Source organism: Bicyclus anynana, chromosome 1, assembly GCF_947172395.1.
Source record: "Bicyclus anynana chromosome 1, ilBicAnyn1.1, whole genome shotgun sequence".
NCBI classification, from domain to species: domain Eukaryota; kingdom Metazoa; phylum Arthropoda; class Insecta; order Lepidoptera; family Nymphalidae; genus Bicyclus; species Bicyclus anynana.
In genome coordinates, this window is record NC_069083.1 from 11,518,985 (window position 1) to 11,529,160 (window position 10,176).

The 10,176-nt window shown below is 34.4% G+C and overlaps 1 protein-coding gene across 1 annotated transcript in view; it reads right to left on the bottom strand.

Moving 5' to 3' along the window:
* Positions 1-9,793, bottom strand: part of LOC112054830 (lachesin-like) — a 36,303-nt gene extending 26,510 nt beyond the window's left edge. Inside the window, exon 1 of the mRNA XM_052881432.1 lies at positions 9,655-9,793. The gene's annotated coding sequence lies outside the window, so the exon portion shown is untranslated. The remainder of the gene's footprint in view (positions 1-9,654) is intronic.
* Between the last annotated feature and the right edge of the window lie 383 nt (positions 9,794-10,176).

The window sequence follows — 10,176 nt, forward strand, 5'->3', positions numbered from 1 at the left end:
TTTGATGTTAGGGAACAGTTTGAAAATTAAAAGGCATCAAATCATAAAATGTGTTGAAAAGCTTTTGGTATTACATAGTAGAACCAAATGTGAATTTACATTATGTGGATTTCCATACTTTAAGTCAAGTGCTAAAGAAAATAAGCATATCCATAATTTGAATCTATTGTTATACAACTTGACATACCATCACAGCGATGCAATTTTTTATTTTGACATGAATAAGTTTACCTCATCTTATTCGTTGACTAAAGATAATTTATATCTGCCAAAAAAATGTAAGCAGCATGTTGCGTCCCTGTTGGCTTACAACTTAAATAAGTCAGTTACAAATGTTGTAACGCAGTCTATTGACACTAATTCGACTTGTAAAAATAGTTCTTCTGTTTCTATTGACCAGAGTACGAGTGATAGTACTGTCTCAAATGTTAATTTTTATATAAACGATCCAGTTACTAGTAGTGTAACTCAGTCTATTGACATCTCTACAAACTGTAGTAATAGTACAAATATTTCTATATATGACTGCAGTACCAATCCTAGTACTGTTACAATTAAAAATTCTTTAAACTAGAAAATATGACAACGGAGGTGCACTGTAACTTTAACATTGTACACCAAAATATACAGAGCATCAACGGCAAGGAATTAGAAGTTGAACTATTTGTAGAGAAATTCAATATACACATCTTATGTATTACGGAACACTGGCTCACAAAGTCACAACTATCAGTACTTGATATTAAAAATTTTTCATTGTCAAGTGTATTCTCCAGAAGGGCTGGACATGGTGGCTCTTTAATACTCTTACTTAATAACCTAAAATACAAGGATAGAAAAGACATAGTTAGTCTTTCTGTGGAATGCATTGTTGAACTATCTTGTGTGGAGTTGGAGCGAATTGTTATAGTATGCGTGTACCGACCCCCTCCTGCTGACTTTGATCAATTTGAAGAGGTAATGGAGGATGTAATGAGACGTTTGTGCACATCTTCCAAACAAATACTGATTTGTGGCGATTTTAATGTTGATATTCTAACAGAAAACTCAAAGTCTGTTAGATTTCTTAACTTATTCAAATGTATTGATTTGACTCATGCTTTTAATGAACCTACTAGGATAACGGCTACTTCAGGGACATGTCTGGATAATATATTTTACAATTGTGTGATTGAAAAAAAGATGATAATAAATAAATTAGGCTCTGATCACAGTGGTCAAATAATAACTATTTTAAACAATAAATCCAATAGCAACCAATGGTTCAAGTATAGGCCGATAACTGAAGGTAAATTAGAGCGATTTAAAAGCATAATTTCTTCAAAAATTCCAAGTCTTTCATTTGAAAATAGTCACCCAGACAGGCTATTTGGTACGCTGTTCAAGACAATAGACAAAGAGTTTTGTAAAATTTTTAACTTTAAACGTATTAATGTTACTCAAAAATTAAAGTTTAGCGAATGGGCTACTGTAGGCATTTACAAAAGTAGAGACAGATTGTACGAGTTGTACGAGGAGAAACAGTATAATCAAACGCGAACATATTTAGAACATGTAAAAAACTATTCAAAAATTTTCAAACGTGTTTGTATTCTTGCAAAATCATTACACATCAAAGATAGAATAATAAAATCTGAAAACAAGGTACAAACAACCTGGAACATAATTAATAAAGAATCAGGCAAAATTAGACCACGTGATATGAGTTTTGAATTAATTGTCAATGATAAAAAGATAAACACCGATAACGAGGTTGTTAATGCCTTTGAAGACTTTTTCCAGAATGTTCCTATCTTGTTAACAGATTCACTGGACTCTTCTGCTACGGAAGCCCAGAGGATATTAAGAGGCCATGTTAAAGAGTGCAACGTTCTTTTTGAATTTCATCATATAACTGTATCAGACATTAAAAAAACTTTTAAACTGTTAAAATTAAAAAGAACTGGAGACATGTGGGGCATGTCAGTGAAAGTAATATCTAACATCATTGATGTCATTGCTCCCCACTTAGCTATTATTTTTAATGAATGCGTGGATTTGGGTATCTTTACGAACCTAATGAAACATGGCAAACTGTTACCACTTTTTAAATCAGGTGACAAAACTGATGTTAATAATTATAGACCAATTACAATACTGCCAACACTTAGTAAGGTTTTTGAAAAAATCATTTTAAATCAACTTTTAAGTCATTTTAATTTAAATAATTTATTTCACCCTGAACAGTATGGTTTTACTAAAGGTCGCAGTACAACTGATGCAGGTGCTAAACTTTTAAAACATATATATGATGCATGGGAAAATGCTAAGAATGCTATTGGTGTATTTTGTGATTTGTCCAAAGCATTCGATTGTGTTGACCATAACATTCTTTTACTTAAGTTAAGCCACTATGGCATAAAAAGTGTTGCACTCGATCTCATCGCCTCTTATCTTAGTGATAGAACACAAAAGGTATGCATAAATGATTCAAAGTCTCGCGGTTTTTCTAACACAATGGGCGTCCCACAGGGTTCAATTCTGGGTCCTTTTCTATTCCTAGTGTACATAAACGATTTACCACACCATGTTAGCGGCATCTGTGAGATAGTACTGTTTGCTGACGACACATCCCTAATTTTTAAGAGTGACAGAAGTAAAGATAATTCCGACGATGTAAACCGTGCCATATCGCATGTGTCGCATTGGTTCACTGTTAACAACTTACTTTTAAATGCAAAGAAAACTAAATGTATTGAGTTTTCATTACCAAATGTTATAAAATTAGATAAGTCTATAATGATCAATGGTGAAACACTAGAAATAGAGAATTCAGTTTTCCTGGGAGTGACCTTGGATTCTAAACTTCAGTGGGGTGCTCATATAGAAAAACTGTCAGGTAAACTCAGCTCAGCTGCTTTTGCAGTGAGAAAAATAAGACAGTTTACTGATGTTGATACAGCTAGACTTGTTTATTTTGCGTACTTTCACAGCGTAATGTCTTACGGTATTTTGTTGTGGGGCAAGGCTGCTGATATACATTCTATATTTGTACTTCAAAAAAGAGCAATTCGAGCAATATATCAACTAAAATCACGCGAGTCCCTTCGTCAAAAGTTTAAAGAAATAGGCATTTTAACAGTAGCCTGTCAGTATATATATAACAGTATAGTTTATGTGAGACAAAATATTAATTTGTACAAACGAAAAGGAGATCTAAACCCACGTCTTACTAGACACGGGCATAAGTTAGTTATTTCTGCATATCGTCTCCAAAGAGTTAAAAAATCTTTTGTGGGTTTGGGTGTACTCTTCTATAACAAGATCCCCAAGACTGTGATGGACTTGCCAATGCACAACTTTAAGCAATGTGTTAAAAAACATTTACTTAGTCAAGGTTACTACACTATTGATGAGTTCCTTAACGACAAAGGTGCTTGGAGGCCATTGGATCAGCTTCCACCTTCACACAGGAAATAAAACTATAAGAAATTGTAATTTAATTGTTATCAAATGTAAATTGTAATACTGTATGACTTTTTCAAAAGAGCAACTGTTGAGTTTCTTGCCGGTATCTTCTCAGCAGAACCTGCCTTCCGAACCGGTGGTAGAATCTTTACAAATAGTCAACTGACGTGTCAAAAGTGCTTGTAAACTGAGCCTACTTGAAATAAATGAATTTTGAATTTTGAATTTATTTGATACTAGATATACACACTACTAGAATTATTATTATTTGCATTTTATTGCCAATTGACAATTATTATTATTATTAGTTGTAATTTGTTCCACTTAAGAATATCCAATACTGGAACAAATAGAAATACGAGAACGTTTGTAATTCTATATCGTGTTCAATATTGTACTGGTTAATAAATAATTAACATATGGTAATTGTTGTGGGCCTTATATGAAGGCTCAGAGGCAGTCAGCGGGCACTGGAGCGAGCTATGCTTGGAGTTTCTCTGCGTGATAGAATCAGAAATGATGATATCCGCAGATAGAACCAAAGTCACCGACATAACTCAGCGAGTTGCGAAGTAGAAGCGTCAATGGGCAATTGGGCAGGGCACATAGTTCGAAGAGCCTAGGACGTTGGGGTCCCAAGGTGCTGGAAAGGCGACCCAGCACCGCAAAGCGCAGTTTTGATCAACCTCCCACTAGATGGTCCGAGGACATCAAGCTCGTTGCAGGGAGCCGTTGAATGCTGGGCGTCCCGAGACCGTGATGTTTGGAAGTCTATACAAGAGGTTTATGTCCAGCAATGTCCAGCAGTCCTGATAATGATAATTATGATGATGCACATACATCAAACATAAACTCGTATTTATTATATGTACCAAAAGCAATTTATTTTTTCTTCGTAGTTGACAAAGATATTTGCGCCTTTTAACAGACGACTTGGGATTCGATCAGTCAATAATGATTCACTGTTATGAGCGTATCCATGCATGAACAGATCGGGTGTAAACGAACATGAGTGTCGATTCAAAATGTGAGAGGAGGCGATCACAGACCGGTAACTACTTTTCCGCAAAAGCGCGATAATGCTGAAGAAAAATTCGAGACACACTTCAGTTATCAATACAGCGTCGACGAGATATTGGAACTACTGGATCGGGTCGTACTGCTGTACACAAAAAGGTTTATAGAATGTGTAATCTCATGGAGATAAGTTTGGTTATGGTTCTATTCGGATATGTCCACTTATAAATAACGAGTTTCCAGTTTAACGTTTTGTGTATGAAAGCTTCTCTCTGTAATGTCATGGTCATGAATTCTAATATATCTCTGATAATACAGCGAACGTAATCTAACATGTATATTAAAATCTCGTGTTAGCGTTGTTTGTGATCGCTCTCCTCCAAAACAGCTTTACCGATTTTATTGATTTTATTTATTTTGTATATTTGTATATTTGGAATACTCTTTTCTTATTAATCGTGGTTTTAGTATTTTTGTATGATATGACAGAGAAACTTTTATCAGCTCTGCTTCTATTAAATACATTCATAATATTATAATTGTGTTCTTAAATGACCTGCGGCCTTTTTATGTATTTCGTCGTAACATTCAAACAATGGGTCACTTCATCGATTTTCGTCGTATTTTCGTTTTTGTGTTCATCTAATATAGTTATTCCTAAATTACCTTGTCTACGACATTTTATATCACGTGGCATTGATGTTTTGTTTTAACAATCGTCTAACATGAATATTTCAACAAAATAACGTAAATATCAGTTTTTCGTTAAAATAACGTTACTACCTGCTACTGCTATTCCCAGACTAATTTTACTTTACGTAAAATGATGATTATTGTGTCATTTCGTTGAAAACACAATGTTAGATGATTGTAAAAACGAATATACGATGAAAAACGATGTAGTGACAGATTACTTGAATGATACACCGAGTTACATAATAACCCTGCTGAAATGACCTGCGGATAAAGTAGTTCATTCAATATAAAATCTATAAAATATAAAACAAAGTCTAGTTATTTACACTGTTGATAGCTCTAAAATGGCTGAAATTATCTGTTTGTTTGTTTGTTTTTTGTTTGAAATTATAAGTTTGATACAGAGATAGATTATATTGTGAAGTAGCACATTAACACTCTTTCCCAAAGTTCTACCAAAAACGGGGTCTACGCGGATGAAACCGCAGGCACTGCTAGTAACATTTCCTTATTTTTTGTAATAATAATTAATTAATATACTTTGTGGACCAAATCCAAGACATTCTTACTATAGGCCAGATCAAGAGGACACTAATTTGATGAACTTGTAACAAAGTGTTGATGAAAATAGAAGAAGCAAGGGATGCAAAGATGCTTAACCCTTAGGCATGATGATTCATGTAATGTATTTTACTTCTTGCTGATCCTAAGCCACTACCACATTCGTGGCTGCCTTGGTATTCGTAACATAGCGGAGAAGCTTCAGGAATTGCGCCTGAGATGCTTTAGTCACATAACACGTACACCACAATTATACGAGTTGCTAGGTATATCGGCAACAGGTGAATCGAGGGACGTGATGTCTGATGCAATACAGCTCTAGCATCACAACATTTGTAACTGATTGCTTATAGTAATTATAATGTACAATAAAAAAATAAAAAAAATACCGACCGAATTGAGAACCTCCTCTTTTTTGAAGTCGGTTAAAAATATACAATGGTCGCCATTGACGGTTAATTATTCTCACGTTTCTGAAAAGCAAACGGCAGTACCCACGCGGAATGCTATAGAAGTCATGTACGCAGTGACCAACACACGATCAATTATAGTCGTGGGTGCGTGAGAGAAACGTGAGAATAATTGACCGTTTGTGGGATAATAAAAATATAAAATTAAATTTAAGAGAAACGTTAAAACTAGTTTATTGAAGCAACAGATTAGGTGAATAAAATTTTAATAAAACCGTCGTAGCACCGTCTTCATACTGATCAGCAGGTAAAAAATTTAATTTAGTTGAGGTACCACATAATTTGAAAAACAATGTAGCTGGTAAATTATTTAAATATTATCGTCATTATTACAATAATATGATGATTACAATTAAAATAATAATTTGAAGCTAACAGGCAGTTTACAAAATTGAAAACATGAGATAAAAACAAAATGTATAATTTTGAATTTGATAATAACAAATAACAGTTTGCCTGCAAAAAGTCATACCGGTCAACTTGAGAACCTTCTCCTTTTTGAAATCGGTTAAAAATGATCTAATATTACCTACAATATTCTTTCAACCATACATATGTCTGCTTGTGTCTACAGATTTTATTTATTGTTTCTTGTAAATGTGTAATTATATGTACATAATAAAATAAATAACAGTAAAATTTATATAACGCCACAGAATACATATTAATGATTTACAATATGGAAAATGTCCTAAAATCAATAAACTTAGAAGAAAGCTAATTACCATTTTAACAATATTTTGTTTAAGTAGATATATTTTCAGGATTACAAAAAAATAATTAATTATTTTGGTAAGGTTCTAGGTTTTCAATTTAAAAGAAGGTTTAATAACTTTATCCAAGTGTTGCTATTTTCTTTAGACCAAAGGTAGATTTATTAGCTCCACAAAGTTGCCGAGCGGTTGCTTATGAAAACTTTAGCTCTCTACTTCATCACTTGTGTGGTTTCTGTATTTTATTGTGTTATTCTGTTATTTTTGTTATTTTAGGATAAGAGTCTTTAGAGCTCCGTACCGACTTCCAAACATCATGAACCTGCGCCGCTTGCATCCAGCGAATCCCTGCGGCTTATTTATTATTTTCAAGTTAACACCTTGACTACAATCTCACCTGATGGTAAGTGATGATGCAGTCTAAGATGGAAGCGGGCTAACTTGTTAGAAGGAGGATGAAAATCCACACCTTTTCGGTTTCTACACGACATCGTGTACACTTAATCGCTTGGCGGTACGTCTCTGTCGGTAGGGTGGTAACTAGCCACGGCCGAAGCCTCCCACCAACCAGATCTGACCAATTAAGAAAATCTCAATTGGCCCAGCCGGGGATCAAACCCAGGAACTCCGTTTTGTAAATCCACCGCGCATACCACTGCGCCACAGAGGCCATCAAATCTAGTCTCGGCTCGCTTGAGGTCGTCAGTCCACCTGGTAGGGGTCGCTTTCTAGTGCGGAGTCGCCATTCCAGCACCTTGGGACCCCAACGTCCATCGGCTCTACGAACTATGTGCCCGCCCAATGCCACTTTAGCTTTGCGGCTCATTTCTGATTTGATCGCGCACAGAGAGCTTAGCTCGTTCGTTTGATTTTATGGCGTTAAAATTAAAACCCTATCAGCACTATAATATAATATGGTAGGTATACTATGTCTATACGAATACTAGGTAAAGGGGCCTTATGTCATATAGGTACACCTCTACTCGATACTAGGTATAGGGGCCTTATGTCATATAGGTACACCTCTACTCAGGTCCACTGAGGTCCTTTGACAAACATACAGATTTTTTCAATTATTTTTATGATATTTTGTGACGTGAGGGGTAGCAGCGTCAGTGATTGTACTATTATTTTGTGGTAGAGGAAACATCTCGAGCAGGTCCAAGGACTTGTGACCTTGAGAGTAGGTTTAAGGGATCTCTTTGTAATGCATCAAGACTAACCTTCCCTGCCCGACATGTTCTTCATGCCCACACTAACATTTTATGATAAATAATAATTACAACATAAAACATTATCAATAATATAAAAAAAAACTAAGGCATTCGATTTATGATGAAGAATGGCTTGTACAGTACCCTCGGTGGGCAATTACGACTAGCATTTGTCTGGTATTTTCTATTAAGTTAGTAAAATCGTTTTTTTTTTGGTTTTCATCAAAGACAACATTATTTTATTCAGACTGTAATAGATGTTACAATTAATAGAGTGTATCCACATGCATACTACTAATTTCAGAAGCGTATCTACTAATATTAGGCAAATATTGGCTTTGAAGAAATTTAATGGGAACTTAACACGTCCGGTGTTAATTGGCTAATACACGTACAATGAACTTTAGCGGCTATTGTCCGCTCTGCACGCTGGAATGGTATACTGAACAAAAATTATTATACCATTTATTTGTATTTTTTTTTAAGAACAAGTATACGCTTGAGTGCATGCTGTTTTAAATTAACCGATGATGTTATCAAAATATTAAAATGATATCAAAATATTTTATTCGATTGTTTTTTATATTTTTAGACCGGCGCATCGCTGGCGTGTATAAGTTTTTCCCTAGGGAATAATTGTAGCTACTTTATTTGGATAAAACATTATAATAACGTGATGATAAAAAGTCAAGTAGATATACTATTTGTTCATGTACTTGCATTCATAGCGTGTTCACATTGATTTACATTTCCCTCGTAAGTTTACGCGGTTTGACCTGACGCAGTGGCAGAATATTGCTCGTCCACACGTGTAATGATATTGCAATTACATAATATCAATATGATTCATTGTAACAATAGATATCAATTTAAACATAAATAAATGGCAGGAGAAGCAAGTACCAACCTGTTAGCTACGAGAATCGAGAATTTTCGTTAATTTAACATATCCTCAAGATGAAGTTACTCACGAAAAATGAACTTATTAGTAATAAATTGTAAAAACAATCCCCGGATCCAGGACTAACTTATTTATCATATTGACTTACAAATCAAATATGTGTTTATGAAATTCACAGATTATTGCATATTTCGATTTAGTACATAACTACTATAATAGTAATATGTCAACATGAAGTACGTCATGTTAAAAAAAACTTGCTGAAACTGTTTATCGTTTATCAAATTTAATTTAAATTTGTATTAATAAATAACGTAAAATCTAGTAATATCTAGTGCCAAATAATTCAAAATACAAATTAAGATTATCCTTAAATAAATTATCTGAAACTCCATGACATTGGAACTACAACAAACAATAGTAATAATCAGAATTAAACTCAATCAGAAAGCGCATAATTTAAAATCAAAGCACACATCTATCATACAAAACCAATAATCCTTATTGGCATAAACAAAACAAGAGTTTCCAACTGTAACAACAGGAAATAAATTCATAACTTTAAAAAGTTTGACACGGCATGAAAAATAAACGTACACATTCAAAACACACGGGAACGGAAACGGAGAACTTACCTTTAATTCGTTCCGATGCGGTTTATTGTTTTGACAGAGAGACAGAGAGTATGCAATCACTCCACGTGTAAAGTTTAAAAAGTTTTTCGCGTGTCGAGGCGCGTCGGTGTAAGCGTGCGAACGCTGCCGGGCGCACCACACACTGGCGGTTTCCCTATTCAAACCCCAACCCGCCCGTTATTCTTACGCAGATGTCCGTGTGATTGAAGATATGAACCGATAGATTTCGACTTGCCTTTAAGATATTGGCGACTTCGCCACTTTCAGCGGATGAAAACGTCGCCCTCATTTCTCATATTCAACAGCTTGTAAAAATGTATTGCTTTATTGCGCGTTCTCGCTGATTTTTATTTTGTGAAATTTTAATAAAGCATTCAAATTGAATTTTTTATTTATTTATTGGTTTTTTGCATTATTGATGGTGTGTTTATTATTTTTTTAATTGTTTTTGCATGACAACAATATGTATAAATTATAAATTTGGAAGACGAAATTTTCAGAACATACTTGGCACGTTCAAAA